This window comes from Pieris brassicae, chromosome 3 (assembly GCF_905147105.1).
Source record: "Pieris brassicae chromosome 3, ilPieBrab1.1, whole genome shotgun sequence".
NCBI lineage: Eukaryota > Metazoa > Arthropoda > Insecta > Lepidoptera > Pieridae > Pieris > Pieris brassicae.
In genome coordinates this window covers 13,488,138-13,508,057 of record NC_059667.1, presented here as the reverse complement: position 1 = coordinate 13,508,057, position 19,920 = coordinate 13,488,138, and positions in this window count along the sequence as shown.

Genomic DNA, 19,920 nt, shown 5'->3' with positions numbered 1-19,920 from the left:
ACAATAATTATACAAAGACGTACACCGTAAATTATGCATAAAACCCGATGAAATATAAAAGATAACGTAGATTCTCGACATTTTACTCCTTTTGAGATATAAATTGTGAGTAGCCGGTTCGTTATTCAGAATGCAGTAAAACGAATTTTCTACGAATACATTGTATTGTATTAGATTATATTTAACAAATTTCTAAATACTTATGGAATGGAAATACCACCTGAAAAAAACTAAACTATTTTTAATAGCTTTCAAATGAGGCCTTTGCTTAAACAAGTATAAAGGATTGACACCCAATAATATAGAAGAAGAGAAAACAAAGGGTAACAATAGTCAGTTTTGTTCACACTCTTTTAAGTTAAATACTATATTGACACTGTCAAATTTGTGATTTCGCTGTGATTAAAGGACACTTTATTTATTTGAAAACAAACAGATCCATCACTCTCAACACAAGACAATTTTTTTTAAAAGTTACAATATTGGATCCATCCTATTTTAACCTTTTACAAAAAAATTACATACAATTATGACAGCAGACGCGAGAGCCAAGTAGACAGTATAATATTTATCCTGCTATCTCTAGTTAAAACAGTTACACTGATTATTTTTTTATAACTCATATGTAATGACTCTAAGTACATGTTTAAACTGAGTGGTTAAAGTATTAAGTAATGTGAAACCATCACGTTAGCTTCAATACAGAATAGTTAAACAATGTGGAAAGTTGCTAACAATTAAACTTGCAGTTATCCGTAAGTTTGCGCTCAAGCCTTAATAAATCAATGTTACAAACAAACTTATGATACCAACTCCTCTCAACAGCATCCCTTATACACTTATTAATTTCTTCATTCTGCCTATTTGCATTTAGCTCTGCACTTTGAATAATCTGTTTTATTATATTTATTTTCTGAATGGATTGACTTATCGCGTATTAGGTTGCATTTTTATATGTCTTTGTTGAGTGAAAATCTATTGAGATGTAATCATAAATACACCTATAACAAATCGAATGTGAAACTCTAAAACAGCTATGAAATAGATATGAGGAATTGAAGCCATATAGGGAAATAGAAGTTTAAAATGGAAGTTCAATAAAAAGATATCAGCTGAGATTGTGATATATGTGTCAATGGTGAAAAGGCTTTCATAAGATCTAACACGCACACGATGAGGATGAGTCGGATAATAAAAGAAAATGTTACGGTCGAGTACGGACGCGCCGCCAGTAAACGCTGTAAATATAAGGGAAAAATATCTCTTTCGTGAAGAAAAACAAAGAATCCGGGCACTGAAATTTATGCGCTGAGGATTAAAAATGTTTGCGCCCTCCGGCAGGACCTCGGCTTCATTAGAGCTTGTTTCACGAATATTCTGATTAATATTTACCTTACACTTCTTGTGGATTGTAGTTCGTTAACCGTGGTCTTGTAATTGAGGTACAAAATCCTTGGCGCCGTTGAATATAATTGTATATTAAAATTTTTGATTCTCGTTAAAGATTATAACTTTTGATTAATTTATGTAGATCATATCGGTGTGTTATTTTAACATTCATTTAGGACGTCCTGTCTTCATATTCTTCTACAAGACGTTAAACATATTTTGCTGAGAATTTGACCAATATATAATTAAGTATATTTCAAAAAAAATAATTTCACGTACATTTAGACTGAATTTTATGATAAATTATGCTTTAGTAAATTAAATAATGTACACACACACATAGACATTTGATACACAATTTCATGTAGGGCCCCGTGCATATTAATATAACCACGATGCTTCTTATGATAAGCTGGAATAATATATCACAGAACCAGGCCCACTTATCTTGCTTATTAATTATTAATAATGACTACTATAATTATTAATAACTAATAAAACTATTCAACGCAGATGAACCTATTTAATGACATGATCTGACACTGTCTATATTTTTTGTTAAATTGATATATAAATATAATCTACTAATAATCAGATAATTTAATAAAAAGCTATATAATATATATACTAGTAATTCAATAGCGATACAACCCTATATGATTCTTGGCCTCAGATTGTATCCGTTTTCTTGATCATTTTTATTTCATAGACAAGTAGGTGATCGGCCTTTTGTCTGTCAAATGTCGTCGATCATCGTCGAGACATACCAGTTTCGTGTGTAAGATGCGCACATATACAAAAAGTCAATTGGTGCACAGCTATAGACGAGCCTACTACGAGATGAGAGTCGCACGCTGAAGACCCAAACACTGCGTTATTTGTAAGTAAAAAAAAAGATTATAAAAATCAAAAAGTTGTTCACAAATTTATCCAATTAGGTAAATGTTATTTTTCAGGATATTTTGAAATAACGCTAAAAATAAAACCTCCCCAACATTAGAATGATATAAATAGCTTGATACGAATCTTTGCTGACAGCGATTCATTCGTTTCAAGGAATTATTGTATTGCACAGGTAGGCGAGTGTAAGCTGACAAGTGCAATTGCTATACGTACGATACGAGATAGTGGGCCATTGTTAACACTTCCTCAACACGCGAAGTGCAACGACCCGTTAACTCTAAATAACTCTACACCTACTTACCGATTCTGGGTTGCCACATAATGATTATAAATTTCCAACTCGTCAATTTTAATGGTCGGTAGCGGTGAACCTTTTTGTGTCACACTTCCTATACTCAGGGATCACAAACCAAATTTTATTTGAGACACATGAAATGTTTAAAACAAAATCAGAGTGATTTAGATAAATGTAATGTTTTAAGTGTAACCTTCACCAATGCCGTTACATCATTTCTGTATATGTTTCGTGGTGATCGTTTTTGTAGTAGGTGAGCGGCCTTCATTGCCTGATACACGGCGACGACTTCTGTCTAAGTCTTAATTTTTTTTCACCTTTTGAGCGAGTGTTGAATGTGAACATTTAAGGTTCATTGGAGATCCAGAGATTGAACCTTTGACCTCAGGGATGAGAGTCGAACGCTAGCTCCACTAGGGCAGCACGATGTCAAGTGGCACATAAACTTATTATACTACATTTAAAAGTTCATCACTGTGTGTTAAGTTTTGAAAAAAAAATGTAATTTTTTGGCCCTGGCAACCCTAAAAACTCACCCAATAAAAATACGTCGCGCACATTATCTTGTGATGTTCAGGATTTATTGTTGTAGAAAACGTTAAATCTGCAAAGCTTTTCGATTCTATTGTTTCCTTTTCAAAATACCCTATAAAAGATGTGCGCTTTGCGCTATATGTGTAAAATGATTTTTTTTTTTAAAGTATTTACATATTTAGAGACTATAAAGTCAAACTCCTTAACGTGCGTGTTAAATGACTTATCATTAATAGTATTAGCGTACGAAACCTATAAAAGTTTATCGTAATAAATGTCGTACGCAGGCAGTTACAATATTATAAGGCAAAGCAAGCTAATGACTTATGTCCGTCCGAAACGGCTGCGTAAATAAATCTGCTCAAGTATAAATTTACATATATGATGTAATAACTTAAACTAAGGCCAAAAATTACACGTTGGTTACGGGACTCGCCGATCCTGAACATGTAGCGGAATGTTTGGCGTGTGAACACCACTGACAGCTTGGAGCACAACATCTGGCTTTGAATTGCTCCTTCCTTGTCAACACCTTTTGTCCGCTCGAACATAAGTCTAGCCCATATTCTGCAGAAATCAGGAATAATTATTTGATTACGCAATTTAAAATTTCCAATTACGTTTTATGTATGGAATTTCTCTTTACATTGAACTTTTATGCACTTTTCGATAGCAATCAGCATTAATCTGTTAAAGTGCAAAACAATTAATACCGAGCGTGATAGGAAACAATCTGAATGTAATTTGTATCTGAATTGGTGGATTCCACTGCACTCAGATTATCCCTCGTATAAAATTAGACTCACGAATTGCGAACAAACTGCTAACAATTCGATTGCATATCGAATAGAATTTTATATTGAATTTATTGAAATTGTTTGAATGACTTCTGAGTTTGTTAAAAATAGGTCGAATAAATTATTTGGTGGTGTTAGAAGTTACTTTTTTGATTTAATCTTTAATTGGGATTCCCCGGAAGAGTTCGTTTTGTATAAGGCCGACCTTTGCACCGTGTTATTGTGTTTACATTTTTAAGTTCATTGTCATTTGTATTTATCTCTCGTGAGTAAAAAAAAATTAAATAAATAATAGAAAAATATTAACGTGCTTAAATATTGGCATTGCACAAATTAGTTATTTTTTTATAATTATACTTACAGTTTTAAAGTAATCTACAGTTAACGTCGCGCGGTTGGCACTTCCCACTCAGGCTTTGATACCGAACCTTATGAAAGATGTAAATACTGATCCTTATAAATGTTTAACAAAAACCATTAGAACAAAAACAGGTTCATTTACTTTGATCAATCTATTCATACCGACGTCTAGAACTAGAACCCTGAAGAAATCTCTGTGAATGTTCAAAGTATTTTTTTAAATTTCATAAAAACACATAAATTGTGTAAGAGTCAACGCTTGTGGTCTATCACGGCGACGAAAACAACATTAATAATTCAAAATATTTAAAAAATAAATTTCATTCAACAAAAGGCATATTAAGCCGCTTTTAATAAATTCATACTTAACCCTGCACGAGCTTCGAATTGTTTACTCCCTCATCCCAGTTACATACACTTTGATGTTTCATTTATCAATATTTTGCTCGTCGTACATCCTTAAAACATCGACACTGTCGGATTATCCCTATAAATCCGGATTACGTGACAAGCACAAACTTTATGATATCGGTTCAACGGAGGAATTATTTATGGGTATAGGGTTACGTAATGACACATATTGCGAATACATTGCTAAAGATTTAACTCGCATCTTAGGGAAATAATATTGAGTGTTTATAAGCCGTTTTACGAAGCAGGAGGATTTTGTGCTTTGATATTTTGTATTGAAATATAAAGGTGCTGATTAGTAACGAGGCCACTACAAAGTTTATCGATGCCGATTATTTTATTATGTATAAATAAGTATTAATAAATATGAATAAAAATATCTGAAAATGTGTTAACCGAGCGGCTAAGCGTGCAACATTAAGGTCGTGAATTCGTAACTGTTTCTACATCGATAGAACTTACATGTTTGACCAACATAACTAGGAAAAGTTAGTGGATGTTTAATGCTTTAGTCGACTTAAAAAAGGGAAGTTGATGGGTTGACGTTGGTGATATTGCTAGGATTTTATTTCTGTCCCCGGCACATGTGCTTATTTAAGTGTATGTTTGTCCACAAATTTATTAGATTCTAAAAGTCACACCGAAATTAATAACGAATAGACTTAGTTAACAATCTAAATTTCAAAGCTTTTAATTAGTTTTTGAGATAACCACGCATTTTTGTTTGTATAATAAAAAGTATTCGTAGTCGTTATGAATTTTATATATTTATTTTAATACAAACAGTTCTGTAAGTCTGATAATCCTATCAGAAGATTAACAGCCCAAACAATACGTAATATTAAAGGGACATCACTAAAATAAATGATCCATAAATTGTAATATTAGTATATCAGATAACATATAAACACAGCAATAAATTAAATGGAGGAAATAGAAAGCGCTTATGGCGGAAACCGATTTCCAAATCGAGGCATTGAGCGCTCGTAAAACTTGTAATGACTACTGAAATTACTTTCCATTACAGGCTTAATTTGATCAACATTCTGCATATGTACTAATATTATCTAGATTTAATATTTATTAAATGAATATAGCCTATTTCTTTCGTTGTACTAGCCTGGATTAAAATGTTAAATGATTTTACTTGTACCCACCTAACTATTGATTACACAGTATTGTAATTTTTTTCATAAATTAAATAAAAATATTCTAGTGTTTTTCGGATTATCGAAGTCTGTTCTGATTTTCAATAGATATAGGAATTGTAATAAAGCTTCTTTTAACACTGCATAGTCTTGCGATGCTCCTGCCATCTAGTAAAGATTAGACAAGATATTGAGTGAACACGGAGAACGCGTGTTATTCCGTTTGAAATAGAATCAAACCACTCAAACCGTGTAACCATGGTAACAAACACGATTTATAGCTCACGTTTTTCAATAAAACCTCTTATGTAGCATATAAAATGGTACTTCATTTAGAATGAGATTCAGAATAAATAATAAAGTTGAAATAAAATTCGTTTAAATTCTTCAATTTGTTATAGGGTAACAATTGTCCTTTTGCAAAACGATTGCACATGTCCCAACGGATACAACGCAGTGTACAGCTTAAAGTTTGCTTTTTGATAAATTATTTATTTACATTTACTATTATGTAGAATACCGACTGTTATTAGTTATATGTATATAGACCATGTAGACCAATGAGTAGCTTACGAGTAGGATATACAAGGCAAGATGGTGAAGTCAGGTTGAGTAGGCTTTGTCGTAACTGAACCAAATCCAGGAGGTACTACAGAAGTCATAAGTTATAAGTACTTTACCAACGAGCATGTCATGGATAAAGAGAGAGAGGTCCGTGGCATTTGTTAGCAATTACACCAGCTTTCAGATCGTTTAGATCTCAAGGTAATAATTATGTCATACAAATATTTATAGCTACGCATTGATTCTCTAATACGAGTAGTATACTCTTAGATTCGCACGCTAGTATTGAAATAATATCGACTCTCACTCCCACTTCAATACATGTTTTACAATACACAAAAGGCTAATCACCGACTTGCCTATAACTAAAAAATCATAATGAATCAGATACAATCTCAGGCCCAGGTTGTAGACCCGTTTTTTTTCTTCATTAAAACGTTTAAGGAAGTGTGTAGTGAGATATTAATTCTGGACAAATGGGTCGCTCGGTTAACTTCCTTTATCTTATAAGTTATTTACTTAACATACAAAATATTTTTACAACTTCAGTGAATATTTTTAGGGGTACAATAATATAAAAATATAAATTATTTTCAAAATTCGAAAACAGTCCTATCCTAATTGTGTTTACAGCAAGTACGGTCACGAGTTTTTGTCGGAATATTTTGTACCTCCTAGCCTTATATCGATAGAAACAAACCTTGGGTGACCCTTAGGAAATGCGAGGAAAGCAGTTGGACAAGGATTATAAGTAGAATGATCTATCTTAACCCTGGGCACTTTACGCGTGGGGTTAAATTATATTACCATCTGTCATCCTTTCTCCATCACTCAATTGCGAGTACTTTTCATAATCAAGGCTTTTGTGAAAGACATTTGTACAGTATATATATATATATATATAATTATCTATATCAATACTATACTATATAATATGCTATACTTACGCATATATTTGTAATACATGAGAATTTTGCTGTATATACATGGCATATATAAATACAAAAACTAGATTGTGTTATACTCTTGTTTTACATATTCGAGGAACCTAATATTATTAAAAACATGTAGTTTTTGAAGGCTACATTTACGATAGTTGGGTGTGTGAATCGGGATCTCTAATACTTGGGAATCACCCAAACCAGGCCATGGATCAATGGGCTGTAGCGCCTTGATGATGATTATATATTCGTACATCAAGGAAAGAGTCAGTTCAATTGAATTCATTAGTTACATAGACTACTTATAATTATTTACATACCTCCATCCATATGACCATAGTTGTTCCAAATGTAACAAAGACAATATTTAAAAACAGACGCCAAACAGAAGACGCATAGAAACCATTTAGGAATGTTCATAAAATATTGTAATTTATTGAAATATGCCACCAGTTGAACAAGAAATAAAATCCAACTGAACGCACTTTCACAGGGAAAGAAAATTAATTAATGTGGATTTTTTCTACCGGAAAATTTCGTTTACCGTACACATCGTAGCATAAAGAGAAAATGTGGCGTCAACGTTTTATCTTCATATGTATTTAAAGAATTTACGTACGCTGCATTGTAATCATATAAGGTGCTCAGATTGCAAACGAGGCAGGCTATATATAATATATGTATTATGTGTGTGCGTGCCAATTCAAAGCCATATTTTTACAATAGGTATCGAGCCCATGAGCTTAGATTTTAGATAATCGAGAACCATCTAGACATTCTAAACTAGCCAAATAGCTACCGTAAAAATAAATTTAAAAAAATGTGTGTGTTTTTATACATTACTGAATATTTACAGAATTTTACTTCTTATCTTAAAAGTACTTTGTTTGTTTGTTACTAATGCTTTGTAAAATCAAAATAAGGTGGAAAGAAAATATTTCTTTAAACCAAAGTACCTTGGATAATATAATATTGCGTTCACAAAGTTCTAAATTAAATTTCATAGTTTGTGACAACAGTGAAAACAAGCACCTTGGGCTATTTGCTAGTAAATGAGAAGTAAAATTATAAGACTCTTGCCTTTAAGGAACTTATTTACAAATCTTTGAAAACTTTCCTTTGACCTCTAACTTCATAAATTGTCAGTATTATAAAAATATTCTCAACGTATACGTGTATATATAAATGATTTTATTATCTAATTTAAAAATGCTATAATATATAAATTTTTCAGGTCCATCGCTCTGTCCTTCTAAACGGGTTTTCATTTTTTTCGTATTAAGTAACAGTCAAGCCTAACATATGGGTAGTTTTACCTTATACACATTATACGTGTTGGTGAAATGGAGAAAAGAAAAATGTTTCAGCAACTGGTCTAGAGCTGTTATTAATCAATTACAATAAAACGAAGCATTTTTTGTTTCGACTTCTGTGTAACAGTTATCGAAAATTAAATAATAAAAACATCTAAGGTAAACCAAAAAAAAACTTTTTTAATTTCAAGCAAACATCACGGATGTTATAAGAGCCTGGGTATCCGAAAAAATGATAGCTTTATATTCATCCTTAATTCAATTATTAAGCTGATTATTTGCTATCAGAGCCCAAAACTTACTGATGCTTGTTTTCTACTTGTTTTATATATTCAGTGAAAAACCGTTTTAAAAAGTATAAGTGTTTTATTACAGCAACCGCTGTCTATAGTTTGACAGTTAACCGTGGTCGGTGAATGTCAAAGTCAAACTGACAATTATCTCATTTGACTGACAGCAATTTAAAGCATTCCTAAATACTTTTAAATATACCTTGAGCGTGAGTACTTTACAATTAAAATATTCCTAGACCTAACAAAACATTACAATATTTTCTAATTTAAAGCAAACGTTTCCACTTACGATAAAATATAGTCCGTACCGAATCCACGCTATAAAACTTTGTCGTAAAACGAACTTCTCACTGAATACCCGACATTGGTAAAACCTCGGAAATAAGACGTCCTTTATATTAGGTTCTTGAGAAAAATTTATTTTCACTGTGAAATATATACTCCTTCATCAGATAAATTACTCTGATTAACGTGGTGTGGGAAAAGAACGTCAGATGTATAAACTAGAAAAGTGAAGAAAGAATGATAAGCAAGAATGTGTTTGTTAGGATTTTATTATTTTCACAATATTAAATTTCTGTTTACGCAAATATTCTTCGAAGCTTTAAAGGAATTTAAAAGTTTTACTTAGTCAATATGTGAAGTTGATGGCTTGGAAGAAAATAGCTTCTCTTTTGAAATGCTTATCTTAGTAGTAAATATGTACAGATGTTTTTTGAACTTTAATCTATATAGAAGAATATTTTTATGTATTCAACTTTTATATACTTGACAATTAAACATAGTGTTACGAGCTAGGGGATCGGTTAAAAAATGCCGTAGATTTCTTCAAAGGTTTATTTCTTGATAAATCAGTGAGGAATTTATGGGCACAAATTAATTGCAGAGATGCACTTATAACACACACAAAAACACAGTCACTTATTACTAACTTATGCACACTTCACACAGTACTTTATCACTTGTATTCACTTTATCGCTTCGGTGTTTCTCTCTTGTTATCGCATTCAAAACTACAAGTGACTAGTCGCGTTTCGGCTCGCGTATATATCCCTGGGAATAATTCTAAACAATATTCGAGAACTCTCCAGGCGGGCTTGCTACTGAGTAGCGATTGCACAATTCTAGAACGTCCGCACTCTTTGTCTCTTTCGCACGTTACTCCGTCCTTGTCGTACGGCGTTCTAGAGTGCTCAGTCTAGTTTCGAGAAAGTTCTGATCTTCTCTCTCTCTCTCTCTCTCGTATCATTTCATCCTTGTCTCACACCTAAAAAGTTTGGTCTAGAATATTCCTTCATCAAATGGTTATACCTAGGCCTGAAAACGCCTGAAAACGGGTCTCCTAAAAACTGCACCACTCTACTACACATGTTCTCAAACCGACTGAAAAAAGGTTTCAGCTTCCTGAAAACTAGGGTAACATTATGGAAATTACAATTTTCTAATATGCGATTAACCCTCTCCTGAAACGGTCAGAAATCATATTACAGCTTGCTGAAAAGTTCTCTAACGTTCTCTCAGGAAGTGCGAACAGCCTTGTGCTTGGAAACAACATGAGAAAAATCATTCGGAAAACTAAGACAGGTACAGTCTGTAAAGGCGGCAGACGTGGTACCGGGTAAAAACCACCACCTCAGCGTTTACGACAAGGACAGTAGACTTCAATTTTTAGTGGACACCGGTGCCAACGTGTCTGTTATTCCAGCCACTCGTAAACAGAAACAACAAAGTGAGTGTTTAGATTTTAGATTATATGCGGCGAACAATAGTGAAATAAAAACATATGGTGTAAAGACTCTAGATTTAAATCTCAGACTACGGCGTCCATATCGCTGGACATTTATTATTGCGGACGTTAACCAAGCGATATTAGGTGCGGATTTTATAGAGCACAATCTACCAATATAGGTTATTGGTAGATTTAGCAGCTAAGAAACTTATTGATAAGAAGACAAATTTATTGACATTTGGTAGAATCGTCAATTGCGATGAATCATCAGTTAGCACGATAGGTTATGACCATCCTTTTCTGACTTCCATGACTTATTATAGGAATTTCCTGAAATTACTAAGCCGGTAAATTCAAGAATTTGGATCGTGATTACGAGAATGATGTTTACCACCATATTGAGACGACGGGTAAGCCGGTGTTTGCACGCGCCCGTCCTTTACCACCGGATCGTTATCATAAGGTAAGACAAGAATTTAGTAGAATGCAAGAAATGGGGATATGCAGACCGTCAAAGAGTGAGTGGGCCAGTCCATTACACGTAGTTGAAAAAAGAATGGGGACATTCGGCCGGTTGGAGACTATAGAAGATTGAAGATTGATTGAAGATTACCAAACCGGACCGTTACCCTGTTCCAAGGCTCCACGACTTCACGTATATTTTAGCAGGTAAGAAAGTTTTTTCAAAGATTGATATTAATAAGGCATACCATTATGTGAAGATAGCACCAGAGGACATAGAAAAGACTGCAGTAATCACAAATTTTGGTTTATGGGAATTTCCACGTTTAAATTTTGGCCTTAAGCAAGCCAGACATTCCAGAGATTCATGAACAATGACGTATTAAAAGGTTTAGATTTTTTATTTAATTTTATTGATGACATAATTATTGCTAGTGACGATATGGAACAACACAAAATGCATTTAAGAAAAGTATTTGAAAGGTTAAATGATTTTGGCATAACCATAAATTTAAATAAATGCGAATTTGGAAAGTCTAATGTGGAATTTTTAGGCTATAATGTTTCAACTGACGGAATTCGACCGCTTGATAACAAAGTTAAGGCGATAGTAGAATTTCCTCGGCCTGAAACAGTAGATCAGTTAAGGCGATTTTTAGGAATGATTAATTTCTATAGAGCTAGTGTACCTAAGGCGTCTGAAGATCAGTCCATATTAAATGAATATTTAAAGAATAGTAAGAAGAAAGACAATACCGAAATAGTTTGGACAGAAAAATCAATATCAGCTTTTGAGAAATGCAAATTAGGACTTAAAAACGCAGTAATGATTTCACACCCCGTGCCTAATGTTCCTTTATCCTTGATGACCGATGCGTCACAGAGTTGTGCCGGGGGAGTCCTTCAACAATGGGTTAATAAAACTTGGTTGCCTTTAGGTTACTTTTCAAAAAAGTTCACAAATGCCCAGCAGAAATATTCCACGTATGATAGGGAATTAACAGCTATTTTTATGGCTATAAACATTTTAGATATATGTTTGAAGGGAGAGAATTAACTGTATTTACAAATCATAAACCCCTAACTTATGCATTGAACAAATTAGAGAGTAAAAATGACACACCCAGACGGACAAGACAATTATTATTTATTAGTGAATTTACAACGAACATTCAATACATAAAAGCGGACAGTAATATTGTCGCGGACGCGTTCTCTGGAGTTAAAACTATACACTGCCCGACGGCGATAGATTACGAGTAATTAGCGGACAGCCAGGTATGCGATGCTGAGCTATCAAAGCTGTTGAGCGAAAAGAATGACAATATTTCTTTAAAGAAAATTCTCATTCCTAATAGCAAAAAAAATGATATACTGTGAGGTTTCAACTAGTGTGTGTAGGCCATATATATCGGAAAACTTTAGGAATATGGTTTTCAAAAATGTACATGACACAAGTCATCCGGGTATTAGGGCCACACGTAAGTTAGTATCGCAAAGATTTTTCTGGCCAGGATTAAATCGTGACGTAGGTCAATGGGCCAGAAAATGTATTCAATGCCAGAGATCGAAAATAAGTAGGCACACCGTTTCAGAACTACAAAAAATTCCCCGAAGCGAATCGCTTATCTCATGTACACATAGATATCGTAGGTCCCTTACCTACCACGGAGCATGGGTACAGATATCTTATTACAATGATAGACAGATTTACTCGTTGGCCAGAGGCTATTCCTGTAAAGGAAATTACAGCGGACATTGTAGGCAACGTGTTCTATGACACCTGGATAACCCGTTTTGGCGTGCCTGATCGTCTAACAAGCGATCAAGGACGTCAATTCGGGAGCAATCTATTTAGTGAGCTTTTAAAAGTATTAGGAGTAAAAAAAATTCGTAGTAGCCCTTACAGACCGCAGGCCAACGGGATAGTCGAGAGATGGCATCGGAGTATGAAACAAGCCTTAACAGCTCGGCTTATTGAGAATACTTGTTGGTTTAAAGAATTGCCCACTGTGTTGTTAGGTTTGCGCTCGGTAGGGAGAAGCAACGGCACAAGTCCGGCCGAATATTTATATGGGCAAACACTCCGATTACCTGAAGACTTTTACAATGTCTCGGATAATCGAAGTGCTGGTGAGTATGAATTTGTGAACCAATTAAGAAATAGTATAGACAATCTCAAGCCAGTATCGAGTTCTATGCGTGACTCGCGTACCATTTTTGTACATAGCGAGTTAGGTAAGTGTGAACATGTTTTTATACGGAACGACGCGGTACGAAGGCCGTTAACGACACCGTACGATGGTCCTTATCGTGTCGTAGCAAGAAAAGGTAAAGTATACTCTGTCCAATTACCTAATAGAATTATAAATATATCAATAGACAGGTTGAAGCCAGCCTTTTTGTTATATGATTCAAGCCATGACGATTGTACCGAACTGAAAAAGAATTGTATATCTATTGATAACAAATTAACTGTTAGCGATAAATGTACACATGACACTACATCCGGAAATGGTAAAATAACCAAGAGTGGCAGAAGGGTAAAATTACCAGTAAGATTTAATTGTTAAAAGTATTTTATTAGATATTATAGGTATTATTCGTTTATTGTATTTAAAATTTATTGGACTTACAGTTTTTTAAGTAAGTAAGCAAATTCATTACCTACAATTTATGTCAAAGTAAATGCATAGTGATAGGTATTTGGATTGCGAAATGTAAAATTGAGTTTCGATTAGTTTAAATATTAGCCTAGTTATTTTAGCAAACAAGCACCTAGTTACGAGGTAATGTTGTGGTAAGCACATTTAACAGCAAACCGCTGTTATGCGCTTCCAGCCAGTGACGACGCCTACTGCAAGCTACGCGTAATTTAACCCTCTGTGCTTATCGCAATGTAACTGCAGGTGTGTTAGGTATAGTTTATAGTGATTTGAATAAGTTTTGTTTTATGAATTTTTTTTGTGAATGTAAAAATTTGGGGGGTGTAGTGTCCCTATCTCGTGTACGCATGAATGTGTCGAGTAAGCGTTTTGATGTATGAACTAGCGATCAGAGTTACTGCGCACTGCGATCGCGTGTGGACGTGGATTAGTATTGGGGAAAATATAAACTACAGTATTGAGTACCGAAGTCCTTTTATTAATCTGCATATCCACAAGTAATTCCCATCCACAGTTAGGATAACGTATTATAGAACACAGTTACGTTACAAAGTCATACTCTTGCAATTGTTAGATCCATCGAGCCACTTGTCCTTCTGGGTTCTTAAACTTCTGCTACTTCAGCAAGTATTTACTGAAATGCTGCAGCGTCTTCACAACAGCTAGTAGTTCCCTCCGAGTGACACAGTAGTTTCGTTTTGGTTTCGATAACGACTTGCTGAAGTAGGCTATTACTTCCTTGCGCTCACCTTTTACCTGTAATAGTACACCTCCGATGCCAATTCCACTGGCATCTGTATCTACCACATATTCGCCCTCATGTTCCAGGTAGCCTAGTATCGGAGTCTCACATAGTCGGTTTTTAAGCTCATTAAATACAACTTCACACTCTCCATTCCATGTGAATTTCCTCTTCTCTTCGGTGAGTCTGTGAAGAGGTTTTGCAATATCCGCGACATTTTTCACGAATCTTCGGTAGTAAGAACATAAGCCTAAGAAAGCACGGACTTCAGTTTTATCTTTAGGTACTGGCCATTCCTTCACCGCAACTATCTTCTCGGGATCTGTTCGAACTCCGTCCTGCGATATAATGTTATCCAAGTAGCTCACTTCTGTTTTGAAAAATAAACATTTCTTTGGACTTCAGAATTACTGTCCGGGAAGCTCCAGTATCAAGGGTTAACTCACACCTACATCCGTTAACTTCTCCGTCCATAACAATGGTTTTCCCATCCTGAGTTTGAGTGATCATAACTTTTGGGGCCTTCCTTACAGAACCGGCCAGCACCCGCCCCGTGGTCCTGGCTTCTACTCGTTTCCCTGCCGCTGTTCAGCGGCAGTCACACCCGCTGCTTCCGGTTCCCCACGTCTACTCTTTATTTCGCCTCTAAGATCTTTTTTAGGGCATGAAAACCTCATATGCCCTATTTCCCCACAGAGGTAACAAGTGGGTCCACGTTGGGAACTTGGTTTTTCCGTGACAGCCCTAATTTATCTAAGCCATAAGCTCTCTTCTTGCCAGCGTGTCCGTTCTTCAATCATTTGACGTGCCTGTTCTTCTTGACACCGTGCCTGTTCTTCTTGACGGCGTGCCTGTTCTTCTTGCCGGCGTGTCTGTTCTTCAATCATTTGACGTGCCTGTTCTTCTTGACGGCGTGCCTGTTTTTCAATCATTTGGCGTGCCTGTTCTTCCTGACGGCGTGCCTGCTCCTCCATCATTTGCCGCAGAGCAAGGAGGATGTTGCCATCGTTACTTTCACCCATGCCGCGGTTTGCATCGAAACTTTGTCGCCGGGCGGCGTCACGTGCTGATTGCGCCCTTGTCTGCACTCCCTCCGCAGCTGGAGATTCTGCCACAGACTCCTCTTGATTCTCCCTTGGAGTAATTGACATTTTTCTATCCCACTTCTGACACCAAAATGTTACTGTTAATGTTGTTGTTAAATGGATCGGATAGAAAATGCCGTAGATTTTTTCAAAGGTTTATTTCTTGATAAATCAGTGAGGAATTTATGGGCACAAATTAATTGCAGAGATACACTTATAACAGACACAAAAACACAGTCACTTATTACTCACTTATGCACACTTCACACAGTACTTTATCACTTGTATTCACTTTATCGCTTCGGTGTTTCTCTCTTGTTATCGCATTCAAAACTACAAGTGACTAGTCGCGTTTCGGCTCGCTTATATATCCCTGGGAATAATTCTAAACAATATTCGAGAACTCTCCAGGCGGGCTTGCTACTGAGTAGCGATTGCACAATTCTAGAACGTCCGCACTCTTTGTCTCTTTCGCACGTTGCTCCGTCCTTGTCGTACGGCGTTCTAGAGTGCTCAGTCTAGTTTCGAGAAAGTTCGGATCTTCTCTCTAGAAAGTTTGGTCTAGAATATTCCTTCATCGAAGGGGTATACCTAGGCCTGAAAACGCCTGAAATCGGGTCTCCTGAAAACTGCACCACTCTACTACACATATTCTGAAACCGACTGAAAAAAGGTTTCAGCTTCCTGAAAACTAGGGTAACATTATGGAAATTACAATTTCCTAATATGTGATTAACCCTCTCCTGAAACGGTCAGAAATAATATTACAGCCTGCTGAAAAGTTCTCTAACTAGTGGAAAAATCTAGAAACATTGCAGTCGACCCGTCTCCGTAACAATAGGATAACTTATATCTATGTTGGGTAAACGGCAAAACATATAATGTTTTCATAAAAGTTTGTTTACATAAAAAAAATACCACCGCATTAATTCGGAAGTGTAGTGACGCGGGCTCCTTCTACGAGAACAAACAATTGTTAAAACGATAGACGTTCATTTTCTGGGCAACCTAATCAGCTAGCACTATAAAATGTATATTGACTTACTTACTTGACTTAATGTCCTATAACCCCTAGGTGGGGCAGAGGGCGTCCATAGTGAGTCTCCATCGCGTTCGGTCTTGAGCCTCGTGTTTCACCTCGCTCCAAGTCTTTCCGGCTCTCTTTGCCTCGTCCGCAACTGTTCGGCGCCAGGTTTGTTTGGGACGGCCACGCTTCCGCATTCCTTGCGGATTCCAATCAAGCGCCTGCTTGGGAATATGATTGAGATCCCGTCGGAGTGTATGGCCTATCCAATTCCATTTGCGTCGCTTGATCTGCTGGCTGATCGGGGTTTCTCGACAGCGCTCCCAAAGTTGCTCGTTAGAGATCTTTTCAGGCCAGTAGATGTTCAGAATACGGCGAAGACAGCGGTTAACGACGACTTGGAGTCGGTGCGAGATGTGTTTGGTGACCTTCAACGTTTCACACCCATAGAGCAGTACAGATTTGACGTTGGATCCGAATATTTTAACCTTGATTCGACGCGTCAACATCCGTGACTGCCATATAGGCCGAAGTTGTGCAAAGGTTGCTCTGGCCTTGGCAATGCGCGAAGTGATGTCCTCTTCTGTACCTCCAGTTTCAGACACAACGCTTCCGAGGTAAACAAATTGTTGAACGATTTCTATGTCCTCTGCACCCACCCGCATTGGGGTGCGATTCTCAACTCCAACACGCATTTCTTTCGTTTTCCGTGTGTTGATTTTGAGTCCCGCAAATCCCGCCTCGCGTTCCAGGTCGTCCAACTTAGATTGCATGTCGCGGTGTGTGTGACTCAGCAGACAGAGGTCATCGGCATAATCCAAATCTTCTAAGATGTTGGTTAATCCCCACTCTATTCCGCGACGCTGGTTCTGATGTATGCGATCCATAATCCCGTCGAGAACAACCAGGAAAAGTAGTGGCGAGAGTAAGCAGCCTTGCCGGACGCCTGCGTGCACTTGAATATCGTCTGAGACGAGACCATCGTGAATCACTCTACCAGAATAGTTCCTATAGCTGGCCTTAACTAGGTTAATTATCTTTGGCGGGACACCAATGTTAGAGAGTCGCGACCATATGCTGCTCCATCTCAACGTATCGAAAGCTTTTTCGAAGTCAACAAAGGTAAGATAAATCTCTCTCTGCCATTCTGTCGCCTGTTCGAGAATGATACGAAGAGTGTTAATTTGGTCGGTACACAAGCGGTTAGGCCGGAAGCCAGCTTGTTCTATGCGAAGGAGAGGCTCGACGGCTGCAGACAACCTGTCCAAGATAATTCTGCAGTTTTCTGCAGGAAGGGGCCGAGAGCAAGGTGATACCTCTCCAATTGCTGCATTGGCTTAGATCACCTTTTTTGGGCACAGTTATAAGAAGGCCCCTATTCCAGTCCTCCGGAAGCTTCTCGCTGGCCCAGATTTTCCCAATCAAAGGTGTCAGCGTGTCGACGGTAGTAGCCAAGTCCGCTTTTAACATTTCTGCGGCTATTAAATCAAGCCCTGGTGCTTTACCACTCTTAAGACCCATGACCGCTCTCTCCACTTCATCACGTGTAGGTGGTTCGATATCGATGTCTAGTGGCCTGAGTGGTGGAAATGTGTCTTGCATGCCTCCATGCGTAGCTGTGGGACGAAAGGTTTCCTCGAAGTGTTCACGCCAGCGTCGTAGTTGCCCTTCTGCTGTTACGATAAGTTGACCGTCTTTTGATTTTAGAGGCTTTTTATGCTGACTTATCTTTCCTGCCAAGATTTTAGTCGCTTTATATAGTTCTACCATGTTTCCGGTGTTAGCGGCAATTTGAGCGTGGTCAGCAATACCGTCAACCCACAACCTTCTGTCCTTTCGCGAGCTGCGATAGATTTTCTTACGAATCTCCCGATACTGCTGTCTAAGGTCGGCTTGTAGTAGTTCGTCGTTGGTTCCTAGCAGTTTTAGGTGGAGTTCCCTACGGTCGTTTATCAGCTGCCAAGTAGCTTGTGACATCCAATCCACGCGCGAGTGCTTAGTATGACCTAAGACAGAAGAGCTGGTCTCTGTGTAGGCCACTTTGATGCGTTTCCACTCTCCGTCTATTGAGTCATCGTCGGCGTGAAGTCCGGTGAAGCGGTTACGAAGTTCAAGCCTGAACCTATTCAAAATTTCAGGATCTCGCAGTTTAGTGACGTCAAACCTTCTTCCAGTTCTACCAGAGGCACCAGCTAGTTGCGCAACTGCAATCTTGAGTCGCATTTCAGCTACAACCAGATGGTGGTCGCTGTCAATATCAGCGCCTCTTCGGTTTCGGACATCGAGGAGTGACGAGCGCCACTTCGAACTGATCGCAAGGTGGTCAATTTGGTTTTTCTTGGAGCTATCAGGGGAGTTCCATGTGTACTTATGTACTTCTCTATGAATAAAAAGTGTCCCACCGATGGTCAGGTCATGGTGTTGGCAAAACTCTATAAACCGTTCACCATTCTCGTTCCGTACTCCGAGTCCATGTTTGCCCATGTTGCGCTCACAGTTACTGTTATCGCTTCCCACTTTTGCGTTAAGGTCTCCCATGACGATCACAATATCTTGTTTCTTAATACCTTTAAGTGTGGCATTTAGAGCGTTGTAAAAGTCATCCTTGATGTCTTCCGCAGACGTGTTGGTGGGAGCGTAACACTGCACAATGGAGATCTTCCGTGCTCTTGAGTTGAAGCGGGCCCAAATGATTAGATCTGAGATCGGTTTCCAGTCCAAAAGACTTTTCTTTGCGGAGTTAAAGAGGAGGAAAGCGACGCCATATTCAAGGTCTTCATCCTCATTTTCCTTCCCGGAGTATAGAAGAGTTAGGCCTTTGGACGTTCTCAGTTCGCCAAAACCGTTTCTACGCAGTTCACTTAAACCAAGTATTAGTAGATTATATCTTATCATTTCTGCTTCTGCTTGTGCTAGTCGAGTGTCGTTACTTAGCGTTTTTATATTCCACAAAGCAATTCGTGTCCGTGATTTAATGCCAAAGGTCGTCGGTAAAAGATCGGTCCGGTTTCTCACTGTTTCGGTTTCTTGAATCGTTGGTTTTTCAGGCAAGCAGGAGATTAACCTACTGTGCCCTAGTCTGATAATGGGGCTGCCACTTTAGAGCATCCAGACATGCTCGGTTTTATACGGGTTACCTCCCTAGTGAGTGGATTCTGTTTTAAGGCGCAGAATATTCGCCTTTTGCCCTGCATCCTCAGCTCATCTGCAGCTCTAGGTAGTGGGCACGCGGGGTTCTGCTTATACTAGTGTTCCACTACGCAA